Raw genomic sequence first — 19,101 nt, forward strand, 5'->3', positions numbered from 1 at the left:
GCGGTTCAGTAAAACAGAGATGCTAAGTCCCCAGTATTTTAGTCCCTACTTGATTGTAAAAGGAGTTGGAAATGTTGCCTATGAGTTAGAGTTTCCTTCTAGTATGAACTTAATTAACCTAGTTTTCTATGTCTCTATGTTGCGGAAATGTGTGGGTGACCCTTCCTTGGTTGTTCCCTTGAGGGATGTTGATATTTCAGCCTCTTTGTCCTATGAAGAGATCTCGATGAGGATCTTAGATCAACAAGTTCACTGGTTGCAAACTAAAGAAGTGGCTACGGTGAAGGTTCTATGGACGAACCAAAAGTCCAAGGAAGCTACTTGGGAGATGGAAGAGCACATGAAGTCCAAGTACCTGCATTTTTTTCCATTCTAAAAGCTTATGATGGAGGTATGTGCTAAATCTCCTTGGTTTGATTTATGCCTCTTATAGACAATGGATTGGAGTCCCCACATTTGAATTGATCATGTACTATTAGACCATGGGTTTAAGTCCCTAATGCTTTGAAATTATGTCTGTCTTGTTATGATGGGTGTAAGTCCCTAGTACTTTGAGATGATTTATATCTTGGATAAATGATAGGTTAAAGTCCCTAATGCTTTAAGCTGCTTTATATCTTTGAAAAGTTGATGGGTTGAAGTCCCTAAGTTTTGAAATGAGTAAATGTTTGATAAGTAATTAGTTTGAGTCCCAAGACCAATGAAATAAAATTGTTGATTGATGATGATCATGATATGTGTTATGTTGTATCCTTGTGTGCTTGTTTTGAACTTGTGTGAGGGTTGGTTTGATGTATGTGATGTTTTATCTTGTGTTTATGCTTGCCTTACCCCTCATTTGAAGACAAATGATCCAAGTAGGGGAGAATTGAAACACCTAGACTTTGAACCATGAGAAGAACAACTCCATTCGATGTCACTGGGGTGGGCACGACTAGGTGCTTGAGTTATACCCTTGGATACGAGTCGTATCCTCCTCCCCTCCCCCTCTTGTACCTTGACCATCATGATAGGTTAGTACACTATCCATTCTATGACATGACCACCCCTCAATCATACCCAATGCATACGAGTCATATGCAACTCAATCGTATAGGGTGAAGTCTCAATTCAAGTGGACTAATTTTGTTACGCGTTAAGAATATGAGTTAGGGGTTCAGTCATACCCTTTGTTTACGACTAAAAGGTGTCCATATGTACCCTTAAGAAGTATATAAGGATTATGAGAAGCCTAGGATACGAGTCAGGATACCACTCATACCCTAGGGTACAGTTCTCTTGTGAGTCGTATAGGGGAGTCGTACCCTAGACGAGGTCATTTTCCAGCTTTAAATAAGGGCCTTGTGGTCACTTACCTTGCCTAAAGCCCGAAGTCCCTTCACTGTTAAGTCGTTGTAGCCTCCTAAGTCTTCATTTACAAGACTCAAACACTCCAAAACACTCTAAAAGCTTCTTGAAGCAAGATTGGAGGCTAGGGTTTGGAGGGTGCTCATCTAGTGGCAAGAAGGAGTCAATTTTCTTGGTGATTCATGTTTTTTAAGGCAGTTATCTGTTCACCTTTCTAAATAACTGTAGACCTATGTATTTAATTTTGGGATTCGTAAGTGTACATGGAGGTTTTGAAATCAAATAAAATGGGTGTTTTGCCTAATGATGAATAATGATGATTCTTGCTTAGACTTATGATTATACATGTTATTGATGGTATTTTGAACATATGGATTCTTTTTGTATGTGGTGTAACATGTGGGTCTTGAGTAACCCTAGTCTTGATGATTTCTACCATGAAATTGCCCTTGGTAAAGGCATGTACATAAGGTGTTTTTGAAAAAGTCTAAGCGAGATGCCTAGTTACATGATGATGCTGTGAACTAGGCTAATGACATAATAAGCATGAATGCTTGATAAATGATATTGTGAGGTTAAAATGAGAAATGTATTTTGTAATTGATGACGTTGATGGTTTGATGAATAAGAAGTGGGTTAAAGTCCCTAAACATGAAAATAAACTTGAATTGTGTGTTGAACTAAATCATGGTATAGAATTGCTAACAAGTGTGAATGGCTTATAAGGGTCTTGAGGACCATAGTTTGAATTGTATGATGAGGTTAATTAAGGCACTATCTTATTGAAACTTTTGAGCAATGAAGGCTCCTATGAGGATCATGTGGTCGTGTATTATGTGAAGTTTACAAAATGGGTTAAAGTCCTTGAGTGTGAAATGGATTGATGATGATACATGGACAAAGGATTAAAGTCCTAATGTTGACTAATGATAGTCGTGATGGCTTATGGTTAGAGTCCCTTGCCTAATGAAAATGTAAGAGGTTAGAGTCCCTTGCCTAGTGAAGATGTTGGAGGTTAAAGTCCCATACTTAAATATGTCGGCTTAGGGTTAGAGTCCTCTATCTCGTATGGCTTGAGGTTAGAGTCCTTTTTACAATGAAATACCTCATGATTGAGAACCCTTGTTAAATGGATGTGTGTATGTGGTTAAAGTCCCTTAGCTAGTGATAGTTAAATGTGGTTGAGTCCTTGTCTATTTAAAATGTTGGAATGTATAAGTATGGAATGTTGGAGTCCTCCACTTCATGTACGATGAATGAGTGCTTCATGAGTGTTGTTATGACTTGTTTACTTTTTAGCATGTGATATACCTATATTTATGGATAAGGTTAGTAATATGATTGAACATGATATATTGACTTGTTATTGATTGATAATTTTATTTTATCCTTATCCCTGAGTTACATACTAGCGTTCCAACCGCTAACCGTCTCCGTACGCTATGTCCCCACTTGATATAGGGACTGGAGCATCATCTTGTTTTCCTGTGCAGTGATTAGGTGATCGAAGCGGTTCGTGCATTTACTTTGGAGTGGTCATCTTTCTTACTTCGAAAGACATTCATTGCTGGTCTCCTATCTTTAGACTTAGTCTTATTTTGACTTAGTTTGTCTATTGTCGGGAGCTTTTCCCGAGATATACATTTCTAAATATCAATTTGTATAGAGGTATTGTGGATGATTGTGGACTTGAGTACATCGGTTAGTTTGATGAATCTAATGAAGTATTTAGACGTGTTTAAGTTATGACATGTAGTATGATTCCTCTTTCTTATTATGTGGATGGGATTCTATCCGACTCTTATTGATTATTGTTGATGATATGGTTGGGTTACCGGGTGACCTCTGGTATATGTGTTCTTGAGTTTCCCATATGACATGGCCCGGTTTTAGGTCGTGTCACTTACTATACACCTTCTAATTATCCTAATATCTCTGAGGTCTTACCTATACCTCCAATCTTACTTGCAGCAAACTTTGAGGAATCAATGATTACTTTTATATCTCCAGCTGCACTGCCACCAGTTTTAATTTACCATCACCGTTTGTGTCTAACATTCATCCCAAATAATTCATTCCATGCATCGAATGTTGCTCCAACTATGGATTTTCCTCCTTCTATCCAATCGATTGCACTTTAAAAAAATAGACGTTCCGCTCATAATTCTAACCCATATTATACTTTCTTGAGTTATCATTGTCTATCATCACCCCATTATGCTTTTGTATAATCTTTTTCCTCTATTCCCATCCTTAATACTACAAGTGAATCATTTTTTCATTTAGTATAGAACCAGGATATGATTAATAAGATATCAGTTTTACGTACAAGTGGTACTTGGGATCTTATTTCCCATCCTGCAGGTTAATCTATTGTTGGTTATCATTGGGTTTATGTAGTCAAAGTTGTTCAAGATAGTCAGGTTGATCTTCTTAAGGCTTGCCTTATTGCCAAAGGATATACGCAGATATTTTGGCTTGATTATAGTGACATTTTCTCTCTTATGGCTAAAATAGCATATATCTATATTTTTCTATCTGTGGTTATCACTTTTCATTGGCCTCTTTATAAGTTGACATCAAGAATTCTTTTCTTTATGGTAATCTTGAGGAAGAATTCCATATGGAGCAGCCACTTAGTTTTGTTTCTTAGGAGGAATCTAGTAGCCTTGTATGTCGATTGTACATGTCACTCTATGGTCTGAAATGGCCTCCTTAGACTAGTTTGAGAAGTTTAGAAAAGTAGTTCAGGAGTTTGGCATGATTCATAGAGGAGATAATTACTTTGTGTTTTATTGGCATTCTAAACCAAATCAGTGTATTCTGGACTAAATACCATGGTAGACTGAAATATTGTTTAGGTATTAAGATTGCTCAATCCAGATAAGATATTGTTATTTCTTAAGAGAAATATGCCTTAGACATTCTTGAGGATACAAGAATGATAGGATGTAGACCCATTAACACTTCTATGGATATAAATGTTAAACTTCTGCTAGGATAGAGTGTGCCACTTAGTGATCCTAGAAGGTTTAGATGATTGGTTAGAAAGTTGAATTATCTTAAAATGACGAGACCTGACATGCCTTTTCATGTGAGAGTTGTAAGTAAATTAATGACTTCCTCCTGTTATAATCGTTGGGATGCAATTGTTTGTATATATGATGTCAGCTCCAGGTAAAGGACTACTCTTTGAGGATCGAGGCCATGAGAATAATATTGGATATATATATATATATATATATTTTGATTGGGCTGGATCACTATCATTACCTAAATTGGGTCCTGGTCGTGATGGGGCATCCCAAACCAAAGGAGTCCAGAGTTGACACCTTAGCCTTATATCATAAGCATATTCATAAATGAAGTTGGGAAACAAGCCAATGAGATAAGAAGTCCAATATTTGAAACAAAGTAATATCCAAGTCTTAAGAACAAAATATCAAACAATTACCCGACTCAGGAAAATGCTAGAATGATAGAGGGCTCACCACTTATTACTAGTTGTCCAAGAGAGAATACAAATACCTTAGTGTTGCAAAAACAGAAAAATGGCTCTAAACCTAAATCATAAAATGATGTAGCATCCGGGGACGGTCAGTACGACGAGTATTGGGATGCAACCCAGGGAAAAGGATAAAAACATTTTTTTACCAATACCAGTCATAAAATGCATTTTTATCATCCATAAAAATAATAATAAAGAAAGGGATAGGGGACAAGGAACATAAAGACAAGACCATTTAAAATTTATTCCTGAACTATGTAGCTTTTCACCGACCTCCAGCAACCCACTGGCTATATGGGTCTAGTACTCCCCGATCGGCGGGGCCTTAATCCATGTTTGTAGCAAGTACTAAGATTAGGATAAAGTCTCCAATAGTCTAAATCTACCATATTATCCTCATATTAAGGACACCATTCTTAATACAATTAAGGAACGATATCCCTATGTCGGCAAATTGTTGGTTTCGAGCGTCTGTCATGAGGACGTACGCCTTCTCAGCGAAGCTACATAATTTCGATTAAAACCCAATTAAAATATTTTTATACACCTTTATCCATGGAGTCTTTAATTAAGGCATTACCATATGTGTATCATCATACCAAGACTTGCAATATATTCATATTATGCCAGACCATTATCATAAGTCATTTTAGACTCCCGATTCCATCTGTAAAGTTCATAAACATAGCCCCCAAGGGCTTCAAAAAGTCATATAACCTTTCATTCTTTAGTACTTTATTCAAAAGACGGAGTAAAAACAAGTTTTGAAGTGGGTTGAGGGTCGTATTTTTATAATGCAAATTCCTTAAAAATTGTGAATCCATATTAACAAGTTCACCATTTTCATAGAATATAATACATCTCACAACCCATTAATAATGATTAGAAAACCCATAAAACAAGAAGAGAATTCAATATAAAGTTTTTCACAACAATATCCTCTACCCTAGTTTTAATCAATTGTTAAAGAACACGTAATTACCAAGTAAATTGACAAAACATAGTAATACTTAAAGTAAGGAGTATTCAACCTGGCCTTTTAGCAGAAGAAATAAAGCTTGAATCCTTAACCTTGAAGCTTGAACACTAGTTGAAATTGATATGAAGACTTATTTAACTTGGATGCATTCCACATACCCTTGATGACAAATTTGGTGAGAGAACGTTGAGAAGGAAGTATTATCTTTAATCCTTTTTAAAACTTTAGGATTGGAGTTTGGGGTTTTGGGAAGAGAAGAGAAATTAGGAATTTGGGAATGATTATCATACTTTGGGATGATTTTGGGATTAAAACGGATCAGGGAGTTACATGGGATGAAAGGACATGTTTAACCTTGATTTAATACGAGAAAGTGTATTTTTACGTTGTTCATTAGTGTCTCACTAAAATGCCCATAACTTTTTACTTCAGACTCAAATTGACAAAGGCTAGTGGCTTTGGAAAGAAGACTCAAAGACCTTTCATTTGTCAAGTAGTTGGACACCTAACCCACTATATTCTACGAGTAATGAGTGTTTTAAGTTAACTCAAGTAATAACATGTACTAAACTCAACTGGTAGGAAAGTTCTCAACTCCACTTTGATCTAGGAGATTCCTATGACCTCAATTCATCTCCAAAGACGTTCCCACGCTAAATAATTGATCTTCACACTTCTATCAAAATATAAATCATTGGGTTCGGGTCTACACGCATATGAAGGAAGGTTCAAATTCTAGCCTAAAATGTAGGGCGTTACATTATCTCCTCCATGGAACCATTCATCCTTGAATGATGGATAGGAACTTATTGAAGCTCCAGGAGTACGGAATAAAAGATGTAACTTCACATTGGGAATTCTCCCTAAACAAAACATACATAGGCATCAAAAAGAACTTTATGATAAAACCAAGTAAATCATATAAGAAAGAATCATGAGATAATGAGACTTGACATAAACATGATCTTTGGTATGAGTTCTATGAAACATGATCATATCAATGTAACGTATAATTTTTTTAGAAATCATCAGCCTAATTAAGATTGATGCACGACATTAATTAAGATTTTCATGGGACATAAAGGATAGCATCATTCTCCACCTCAAATGATACGTCTAAGAACCCTTAAATTTTGCAACACTTCTCAACTATGCATTCGTCTATGAATACTACACTTTATCATTTCAATCCTATATTCCCCCCCCCCTCCCTGTGAATCCCATATCTATAAGGGCTTGAGTCTAAATGCATAGTACTTCCATGTTGAAGCCTAACTCAGAGCTAAAAGGTGCTAGCTTAAGTTGTAGGGCTCTATAATTTATATTCATCCAAGAATACAACTCCATGTTATCATTGTAATCAAACAACATCAAATCTTAATCAAGGAGTAATATCCCCAATATACAAAGATCTGTGTATCTATCAATCATAACGTCTAAGACTATCACTACTACACACTATTTTAGGTTCTCCTGCACCTAAAACCAACATCCTTAGTCACCTTCACAAGAATTTTCACCACACATCCCCTTCCTTACTATTTCACATAATGAAAGTTCATCTTATTCTTCCCTCTTCATCTGTAAACTTAGCTTGAGTAGTCACACTAAAATTTTCACAATAAAGAACATCTACTCTCTTATCTTAAACATTACTTACTTTCATAACTACTATCATTCTTACATAACAAAGGTCATTGAGGGATAGATTATAAGCATTAGGAATGGGAGTGACACTATTTATTTGTAAGATACGATCCAATAGGTATGAAGGGCTTCATATATCAAACACCTAGATCATAAATAAAGGGTCATTCGAACATAAACATAACATAGCATGAGTTCTTAAGATTGGGCATAGTCATAATTTGAATGCTAAGACATTGGTAGAATGTCTTCTTAAATCGAAGTAGGAGGAATTTGCTAGAATAAGAATAGATTTATCATTACTCCTCCCTGAAATTTGCCACCATGAGAAAATTTAAGATCTGCCTTAGTTCATAATGTCCCCCTTAGCGCAAAGGTCTGTATCCTAGACTTGCGAACTTATCCTCTTATTAAATCTATAAGCACAACACTCAGTACAATGGGGGTATCACTATACACATAAATGCAAAACTCCCCCTCCTCCCTCCCTGTTACTATAATATAAAGACACTAGATTCTTTCTAGGACATCCCCTTCGGGATACTAATCTCAACTTTCACTAGACTTTATAGTCATGACCCAATCACATACAATCTAATGGGCATACACATACACATTCTCTAACACATAACCATTCATTATCCACTCGTTAGTATACTAGCATTAAACCTCTAATCGCATAACTTCACGTTTAACAAAATCTTTAAAATTATACCAAATGCTCACATCGTCTAACTATATTTTTGTTAATTCAGCTCTAAAGAACACCATATGATATTAGCCTTCTTCATATGAAAAACGCAAGATCACTTACTAGGAAACATAACACATATCTACTTTAAAAATCATCTAACAACGTGCTACCTGAGGTACAACTTATTCTTATAAACCTAACACTCTTATCGCCCTAATGACCTAGCAGCAATTTATTTCTTTCAACACTAGTCCTTATATATATATCACAATTACCGACATAAATTTTTCACAAGTTATCAACCTAAGCTCTTTCACACATCATATCATGCCTACTAATTTACTCCCACAAATTTTGCATCACTATCATCAAGCTAACATTCTTTTCACCATTGCCAGCATTTAAAGTTCAAACTTAATATCTATTACCAATCATGAACTGTCAATGTAAAATCCCACAAAATGTACTAGTCCATCAAAATATATGATAAATTAATCAATCTAAATTTCTCATTCCACTTAATTGGTACTTATAAGCACATTCTTCTTCATAACATTACTACCACACCTTAATATTCATTACACATCTCCTCACATATCACATTATTTTACAACTACTAGAAAAAATATCAATGGGTATAGCTAAGTAATAAGAATAGCCGATCTTAATCTTATAACAAAATTCATTACGGTCTATTAGAACATTCTCCTTACTCACATCACATCTACTTATCCATGCATGACTTTAAAATACCTTCAAAATTCTATAAACACCACTGAGTCCCCCCCCCCCTCTTTGCTAAGATTTCCCCAATTGAGTCTAAATTTATAGATTATTTGTCACTCAATCCTTCTATTCACAACCTATAAATGGTTTTACTAATACAATGACTATCCACCATAAGCTCTTTCTCTATTTGAAATAAATTCTAAATCATCATAACCAATCACGTCCTCTGCAACTACCAAAAAATCTATAAATATTTCTTCAACCCTAGACAATCACCATAAGATCATACTACCCCTTCACTCACTTAAAAGCACATGAATACAACTACCTTTTACACTAAAAATTTACCGCAAATTCTAAACTTATGACATCATATCACTACCCTTGTGATCATCTTACTATTCATAAGTCATAACACCTTCCAATTTATACTACCTCTCGAGAATAAACACTATCCCGATATTTGGATGCATATCTTTCCGTTTAAGTGAGACATCTACAATAAAGTTTTTGAAAGAGATTGAATACATATCTTACCCTGGGTTGAACCGCACGATTTATGAAGATACAGGTAAACACTTAAATCAATATATTTTGATGTACTAATGGACTTCTTTCAAGTTCTTGTGTTGTTTCATAATGGTTTGATGACTCAATTAGAGAGGACCACATTGTTAGGAATCTAAGATTTTGCACTTGTATCACCATGATAATGAGACATAGAAAAAAATTACAGCAAGGAAGTATTGGATAACTTTTGTATGGACAACAATATTGCACAATATGGAGTATGAAAGAATGGAAAATATTTCCCGAATGTCTGGTAGCCTCCAGATTATAAGTGTGGTGCACAACACAATCATAAGAAAGACTTAACTAGACATGTCTTCATAAATATGCTAAGACCCTGAACCGTGCTCTGATACCAAGTATGTCATGATGCGAATCATGGCCCTAGTTGTGGCAGGCATCCCAACCCAACAAAGTCTTGAGATGACTCCTTAGAATTATATCATAAGCATAGTCATAAATGAAGATTCAAAAACAAATTCGTAAGATAAGAAGTCCAATATTTGAAATAAAGTAATATCCAAATTTGAAGAACAAAATCTGAAACAATTACCTTACTCAGTCTATCAAGCCTCTAATGTTAAGAATAAATACTATGGTCGTGACATGGCTCCGTTTATGCCTTAAAAACCATGAAATGACAGAATAGAAACATAAGTGAAAAGTACAAATGTCTTCTTAATAATAGACTATTCACCACTTATTACCAGCTATCCAAGAGAGAATACGAATGTCCTATTATTGAACTGTGTCATGGGAAAATTTCTTCGAACCTACATCATGAAATAATGTAGCATTCGGGGATGGTCAGTATGGCGAGTACTGGTATAAAATTCAGGAAAAGGGATAAAAATATTCTTTTACCAAAACCAGTCATAAAACTCATTCTCATCATCCATAATAATAATAATAAAGTAAGATACAAGGGACAAGGAACATAAATACATGACCATCTGAACTTTAGTCTAAACTATGTAGCTTTTCACCAACCTTCAGTAACCCATGGGCTATATGGGCCTAGTACTCCCTAACAGACAGGGCCTCAGTCTATATTTATAGCAAGTACTGAGATTAGGATGAAGTAACCAATAGTATAAAGGCACCATATTATCCTCATATTAAGGACACCATTCATCTTCTAATTAAAGTACAACATTTCTTTGTTGGCAAAACATAGGTTTCGGGCATTTGTCATGAGGACCTATGCCTTCTATGTGAATCTACATTATTTCCTTTAAATCCCAATTAAAACATATTCATAAACCATTATCCACGGATTCTTTCATTAAGGCATTTCCATATTGGTATCTTCATACCAAGACCTGCAAGCCATTCATATTATGCCATACCATTTTAATAAGACATTTTAGACTTCCAATTCCAACTTTAAAGTTAATAAACATAGTCCCAAGGTCTTTCAAAAATTCATTTAACCCTTCATTATTTCATACCTTATTCAAAAGCCGGAGTAAAAATCATGAATCCCGTGAACAAAAAAATAAGTTTTGAAGTGGGTTGATGGTCATATTTTTATCATGCAAAATCCATTAAAGTTGTGAACCCATGTTAACAAGTTCACCATTTTCATAGAACATATTACATCTCAAAACCCATTAGTCATGCTTAGAAAATCCATAAAACAAGAAGAGAAATCAATATAAGGTTTTTCACAACAATCTCCTCAGCCCTAGTTTGAATCAATCATTAAAGAACACATAATTACCAAGTAAATTGACAAAAATATAGTAATACTTAAAATATGGAGTGTTCAACATCCTTTTTGATAGAATAAGTTTTAGAAAAGATCGAATCCTTAACCTTGAAGATTGAACCCTAGCTTGAAATCGATATGAAGACATATGAGACTTGGATTTGTTCTACATACCGGTGATGACGAATTTGATGAAAGAACGTTGAGAAGGAACTATAATCTTTAATCCTTCTTGAAACTCTAGAATTGAAGTTTGGGGTGTCTGGGAGAGAAGAGAAATTAGGGATTTAAGAATGATTATAATACTTTTGAATAATTTTAGGGATTAAATACAAATTAAGGAGTTACATGGGGTGAAATGACATGTTTTCCCTTGATTTAATAAGAGAAAAATGTATTTTAACATCGGTCATCGCGCACCTTGGTTAGCATCTCACTGAAATGCCCATAACTATTTACTCCGAACTTAGATTAATAAACCATCAGTTTCTTTGGAAAAAAGACTCAAAACCTTTTCTTTGGTAGGAAGTAGGGAACCTAACTCACTATATACTAGGATTAATGGTTGTTGTAAATTTACTCAAGTAAGAACGTATACTAAAACTCAAGTGGTAGAAAAGTTCCCAACTCCACTTTAATATAGGAGATTTGTATGACCTCAGTTCATCTCCAAAGACATTATCATACTAATAATTGATCTTCACACTTATATTTAAATAGAAATCATTGGGTTCGAGTTTATACAGGTCTGAAAGATGATTCAAATTCTAGCCAAAAAATATAGGGTGTTATAATCACCCTCCAATAGATGTTCTACATTCAGATATTGTGTTTCAGTAGGATTTAATTTGGTGTACTAGAGGAGTAAGAAACAAAGTGTGATTACTCGATCTAGTGCGAAAGTTAAATTTTGAGCAATGGCTGTAGAAACTTGTGAGCTAGTTTTAATTAAATAGTTGCTGAGATAACTAAAATTTGGAGAAATAAATAAATATAAATTGTATGTGATAATCAAGAATTCCTTCATGTTGCATCAAATCCAGTATTTCATGTGAGGACCAAGCACATAGAGATTAATTGTCACTTTGTCAGAGAAAAGATACTCTTATGATATATTGTTACAAAATATGTGAAATCAAGTAACTTGCTGATATCTTCACCAAGTCCCTCACTAGTCCTCATATTATTACATTTATAAAAATTTAGGTACATATGACTTGTATGTGCCATCTTGAGAGGGGTGTTAGAATATGAGTAGGAGTAGGCATAGTATATAAAATTCTACTTGGAAAAGCATTGTAATAGAGTATCTACAATTAGGGTATTTTTCTTCATTATTTCTCACAATATACTCATATACATTTCATACGGCACACGATCCATGAATAGTTTCATCTGATATCATAATAGAGGACATAGCTTATAATAATCAACTTAAATCATACCACTAGGCATTTGATTAAGGCATTGCACTATGATTTCAACACTTTGTAGTTAGTCATGTAGTTTTACGTTGATGGGATTGATGAAATTCTTGTCCGTACATTTAATCATTGATGACAATGTCACTAAAGCATTGATGAACTCATTTTGAATTTAAGTGACATGTCTGAACTCAATATTCATTAATTTTTCCATCAAAGAAAGTTTGAAATAAACTCCTGGGCCTTTTCTATCTCCGAATTTGAACAAGACTTCGTGTACAATATAAAACAACTATTAGAAATATTACATTGAAAAAATAATGATGTTCAAAAAGATCATCAAAAAATCTAAAAAAAATAACACATGGAATAAAAAGAGATAGAAGATAGAAATATGATCAAAGGAATAAAAAGAACACATAAAATACTTTTATGAGCTGGATGCACAACTTAAATATGATTAACTCCAAAAAGAAATCTAAAAAAGCACAGAGAAGAAAAAGAGATAGAAATATGATCAAATGTGGCTCCTGACATATATCAATTAATGTCTCAATTGTTTGTGCATTTTTAACGTATTATTTTTGTCTTCTAGCCTCCTCAACTCCACCTCCTCCGATTGTCCTCCTTATTATCCATATCAAATCACCACTGTTGACCATCACTCTTTTACTTGCTTTGATCAACTCTGTATTGGTATGGCAACTACCTCTTTGTTCATCTTTTTTCACTAAATCATCGTCGTTGTTATCACTGCATAAGAATTGTACATATACAACAAAGTAATCATAATATCCCAATTATTTTAATGAAGGGTTAATCAGTAATTTTGATAATAAATAATCAAGGAAATTAAAAGAAGTGTGCTAAACCCATTCTCCTAATCTATTGGGTCACGTTTTACGTTATTAAAGGAGTAGGAAAAATAGGGCAATTGACTCCTAAATCATTGGAAGAGAACATGAATCACAGAGGGTTTTGTGGTTCAAGAACGAATATAAAGAATTTCTTATGCCACAATTTGATTGATAGTGACCTTCAGGTATGTATATATCAGTTCCTTGATACAACAGTAATAGATTCTTACTGTAATAGTTCAAGAAAAATATTTATATTTTTACTCTTATATTAATAATAGGCTAATTATTGGAAGGAGAAGATTTGATAAAGATTAGATATTCATAATTATAGGGGATGAATTGGAGTTGGAACTATATAAAAACAAAAGGGTAATATTAAAGGACCAGCATGTTGTGAGCCACTGTTCACATAGTAGCTATATTTATTTCCATTAGAAAAATAAAATATAAAGCTTTGGTTAATTAAAAAATCTAATTATTGATGATGTTATGTTTTTAATGGTTACACAAATGAGCAATTGAACTGAGAGCTTGATTATGATTGGTGACTTGTCCTAAAAATTTAGATGTTACCCAGCTAAAAGGTTATGATCATTTAAATCCACTTAGGTGTAGTTTCAGGTGATTTGGATTTACGGGAGCATAGTTGAGATATATTGAAAGAGGTGTTTGTACTTTGAATTCGAGGTAAGTGAGACTTTAATCTTTGGTGCTTGATTTTTAAATATGCTTTAAAAAATGTATGTTTTTGCATAGTTACTGTGTTGGAACAAGCATGTCCTTTGGCAAAATTAGTGGTCCTTAATCAACTACGGATATGCATTTTATTAAATATACGGAGAATCATTTAATGGTAAGTTGTAAGGTGACATTGGAGTATTAAATTTATTTACTAGGGGCATACATGTGCTACCTAATATCTAGGGGATTACCTATGCTGCTGTAATATGTTAGGGGTCTTGTACTTCCAGCCATGATATATTTAGTAAGGGAATAAATGTGCTTCAATAATATGTTAGGGGCATATCTATGTAGCTATAATATGTTAGGAGCCTTATACTTGCTATCGTATTATAATTTTGGGGCATTATATATGATTTTGTGGACTTGTCGGGGTGCTAGGCTGGTCACCTTCACTGCCGTTTATAACAAGCTGTGAGGGTGGATTGAGTTGAGATACATGGTAAATTTAAAAATATTTGTTGAACCTTAATAAGCATTATATTATAAGATATATGTTGTGCATATCATTTATGTGATCATTGTATGTTGTATTTTCTAACACTTGTTTCATGGGTATTTAAGTAGTGGATCGAAGAACATATTGGTTATATTTGTATAACTCACTCCTTACTTGAATCACTGCAGATACTATTAAGGAAGGTGATATTGGTGGTTGATAGTCCATTTGTGAATATTCTGTTGTAAAGGTAAGCCTTTGCATTGTTTATGGAGGCTGTCATTTAGCTCTAGCTATCTTAGCTTATATTTTTTTTATTGAATTTGCATGCCCAAAAATGAATTTAGTTAACTCTATTTTAGATGCTCCATGATCTTAGCATGGGATTTGGGCTAGAGAATTAACTCTCAAGTGATTGATGAATTTATAGTTTTTTTGTTCGATTATTATTCACTATCAATTGATGCGTTGGAGTTGTAAATATTTTATCATAGTGCTTATTAACTAGTAAAGTATATGAAAAATTGTTGTAAGCAGGTGATAGTCCACTTAGGGATATTTTGAGATATGATAATGATTATTATAAATGTAGCGTTGAAGTCGACTTTCAGTCACCTTCTGCTTCAAATTCGACCATCACCACTCATTTTCGACCACCACCCCTTTCTTTATAAAATTCGATCATCACCACCACTTTTTTTCTTCTAACTGAACCATTGTAGATATTGTTATCACTTCAACCAACACAACCTTCTCCTTCTTCTTCAGATTTGACCACCACCAATATCTTTTCAGATATAGTCAAAGCAACCACCTCTTTCTTTTTTTCCTTTTTAGATCGGCTTCATGTGTCGATTGATGCAAATTAGTGTGTGTTTTAATTCAGAATTTCTTTAGTAAAGACTACTCCTATCATAATTAAGTAGATTGCTGTTTTGGGTGTGTCCATTAGTTCAAGTTCTTCCTCTTTTATTTTGAGTGAATCATCATTGTTGTTATCGTTGTCACTATCTCGTCCTCTTAATCCTTTCTTTTCAGATACGGCCATCACAATCATTTCCTTCGTGTCCTCTTTCAGATCTGGTCATGTCACTACCCTATCTTCCTTCTTCTTTTCTATCTTCATCATCACCATCGTTGTTGTTGTTTCCACCACCACCTCCTCCTTCATTTCTATCTGGATTGTTGCCATTATTGTTGTTGTTTCCACCACCACTTTTACTTCTTCTGATTTGATTGTCACCACCACTTTCTTTTCATATCTAGTCATCGCCACCACCCCTTTATTATTCAAATTTTATTCGACCATAAGAATCTTCTTTTTTAGATTCACTTACCGGTATAACTTTTTCTTAATTTGACCTACAACAGAACCACCTATTTATTTTTATTCTGATTTGGGTGACATTATAATCGCCTTTTTTTAAGATTGGAAACATTATGACTATCTAAATATTTTTCTCGAATTTAGGCAACATCATAACCACCTTTTTACCACATTTTGGTGATATTGATCACCACTAGCTTCTTCTTTTTATATTCTGATCTGACCATCAATGTCATAACCATCGTCATCTCCATCTAATCTTTCTTTTTGGATCCAACCATATCCACCAGCTTCTTCGTGACGAGGCTAACTTACGCATATATTTTTCACTTAATGCTTTGTCAAATTCTAGTGTAACTTAAAAAAATTCTGCAAGTGTTGTTGTGGACCCTTATGAGATAGTCCTGTGAACTACCAGCTGGTGTGCAATAGTTGCACCATATTTTGTTTTTGCTCAAAACATCCTTCTGTATCCAATTTGCAATTGCTAATGGTGAAATTATTAGTGAGTGGGATTTCCACCTAGAAAACTGGCCTAGCTACTACTATTTCAGCAGGAAGAATTTTTATCAAATTAGATAGCTGAAGTTGTTGAATTGGATACTGAAGAGTTGCTACCCTGTGGCTCTGATGAAGTACTCATTCGGTCTCTAAGTATGGTTCAACCACTTCTCTTTCTTTTATCAGCCCAAGGTACAAATTAGACCTGCAAAAATTAGTTGCTAAGATCAAGTTGTCAACAGTTGTATAATATTATTGAAAACAAAATTCAGAAAATCACTTATTTCTTAACTCCTCGGCAATAGCGCCAAAAACTTATTGTGGCCTACCGTACACGTGATAACGCTCAACTTACACATCAAATTAAGTGCAAGGTAGTCGTTGTCAATATAAATCCAACAAAAGTCAGGGACAAATCCATGAGGAACAATATGAGTGGTGATTAAACAAGTTTGAAATAAAAGTTCCTTGATAAATTCAAATATATTATACAAATATTTGGGGGATTTGAATGTTTTCAAAATTTTAAGACAATTCGTGGGCTTTTAAAGGACTAATTCAAGACTAAGAATAATTAGAGTGTAATCAAGTAGGAATGAATATTGGGGCTATACTTTACTAGAGGCAACTAGTGTGTGGGTACATGACAATCAACTTCAAATCTTAGCTAAGGCATGCTTGGGTAGGCTCAGCTAGGGATTTCGATACTAATATTTCAACAAAGTATCAAACTATCACCCATAGGTTCTTTCGACTACCTCATGGGTGTGGTCAAATAATCATCACAAAGCCTCAATTTAGCATCCCTATTTTTGGAATGATACCCAAGATATATGTAAGACCCCCCAAAGTTTCCTTGTAGTCTGAGCCTTAAAGCGTGTCAAGTAAAGTGTAATTTCAGCCCTAAAAGATTGAGAAAAGACTTCCCAAGTGATTAGTGTCTTAATCTTGTATAATTCTCCTGAAAATGACTTCCTATAGTGTGGGAAATTGAGTTATCTTTCCAATGATACCCTGTTTGTAAAAAATCTAATGTCGGAGTAGAAAGATATGGTCTTTTCCAAAAAGTAGTGGAATCGCCCATGTGTGATGGAGAGGTCCGACAGACCGTTGGACTAAAAATAGGCCATCGCACTTTACCATCACAGGGAGGCAGAGGATGAGTTCACTGGAGAGATACAACGATAAGGTCCTACAAACTGTTGGGACTCTAACGGACCGTCACACCCCACCATCGCAGTCGAGGTAGAAACTCACTTTCTGGAAGATGACCGATGGTCAGGACCGACAGACCATCGGGACTCCAACGGACCGTTGCACCCCACCGTCGCATGTCCCGTGCAGTATTTTTAAGTTATTTTAAAAAGGGCTTTTTGTTCTTTTCCACCCTTTTAAACCCTCATATATATTCTAGATGAAGCAGCTGGCTTCATTACTCATCTCTAACATAAAAAAGCTAGGGTTTCCCTGTTTAGATCAAATCTAAAAACCCTTCTCCAAGAAATCAAAGAGCCTACCATATATTCTACAAATTGAGTTGAGAATCAAGTTTCCCAAGTCAAGGGTTGCAAGAACCCTCTCTCTCAAGAGTAAGAAGAAGAGTTTAGAGCAAGCTTGTTCATCCAATTTCATAATCTAAGGTATGTGGGGTTTTGATCAAGGGTAATCCTTTCACCCTTGTGCCCAAAGGCTTATTTAAACTATAATTTTCTGCAATCTATGAGATTTTACATAAAATTGAATTAGGGTTTTTCACCCCTTTGTTATTGATTGCAATATCTTGATGTTTGCCCTGGATTGAAAGTCAAATAACATGATTTTGTCATGTTCCTTAAGAAATTAAAGCTGGGTTATACACCATGTTGTTATTCCTTAAGAATTTATGAGTTTCAATGATTCTAGAAATTGAAGTATATGAGTTTATTGAGATTTTGAGACAAATTATTGTAATTTCCAGATTTCTACATGAATTATTAATCTATACGCTATCTATTATGCATTTTGATGAGTCTAAACTTGAGATTGAATTATAGTCATTAAGCCCTGCTTGAGATTTCAATTTTGATGAACTTATGTGCTATAAGCACCCATGATTTGAGTATTCTGAGATTATTGAGAAATATTTTGAACAAATGGTCATAGAGTTTTGAAATCCACTTCACCACATGAGATTACCGATTTGATTGTTGGGTTCTTTATGAACCGTGAGATTATATTTTTAAAGTGGATTTGCATGAGATGAGCTATATAAACAAAAAGGGAGTATTATATAGCACCGATTTGGGTAAGTTACTATGATTTCTTACCCCAGAACTACGTTCCACCGTAGGTCTGAGATTTTGGGCCTGAGGCTGAGATGATTGGGCCCGAGGCCGAGATAAGTGATCACGGAGTTGAGGTTATACTCCTTTGCAAGTGTATGATGCCTCTCCCCAACGTGAGGTTTCTTTCTTAAGAGGACAAAACGTTGGACTCTATGTAGCTCGCATGGTTTATGTCGCTTAAGAGAACCACTCTAAGACTAAAGTATTTTTCATTGAGACAGAATATTTTCCCAAAAGCTTTGGGATGAGATATTTTCTAAAATGAATGAATTTCTTTGAATATTTTCCAAAGAAGAAAGT

This window comes from Capsicum annuum, chromosome 4 (assembly GCF_002878395.1).
Source record: "Capsicum annuum cultivar UCD-10X-F1 chromosome 4, UCD10Xv1.1, whole genome shotgun sequence".
NCBI classification, from domain to species: Eukaryota; Viridiplantae; Streptophyta; class Magnoliopsida; order Solanales; family Solanaceae; genus Capsicum; species Capsicum annuum.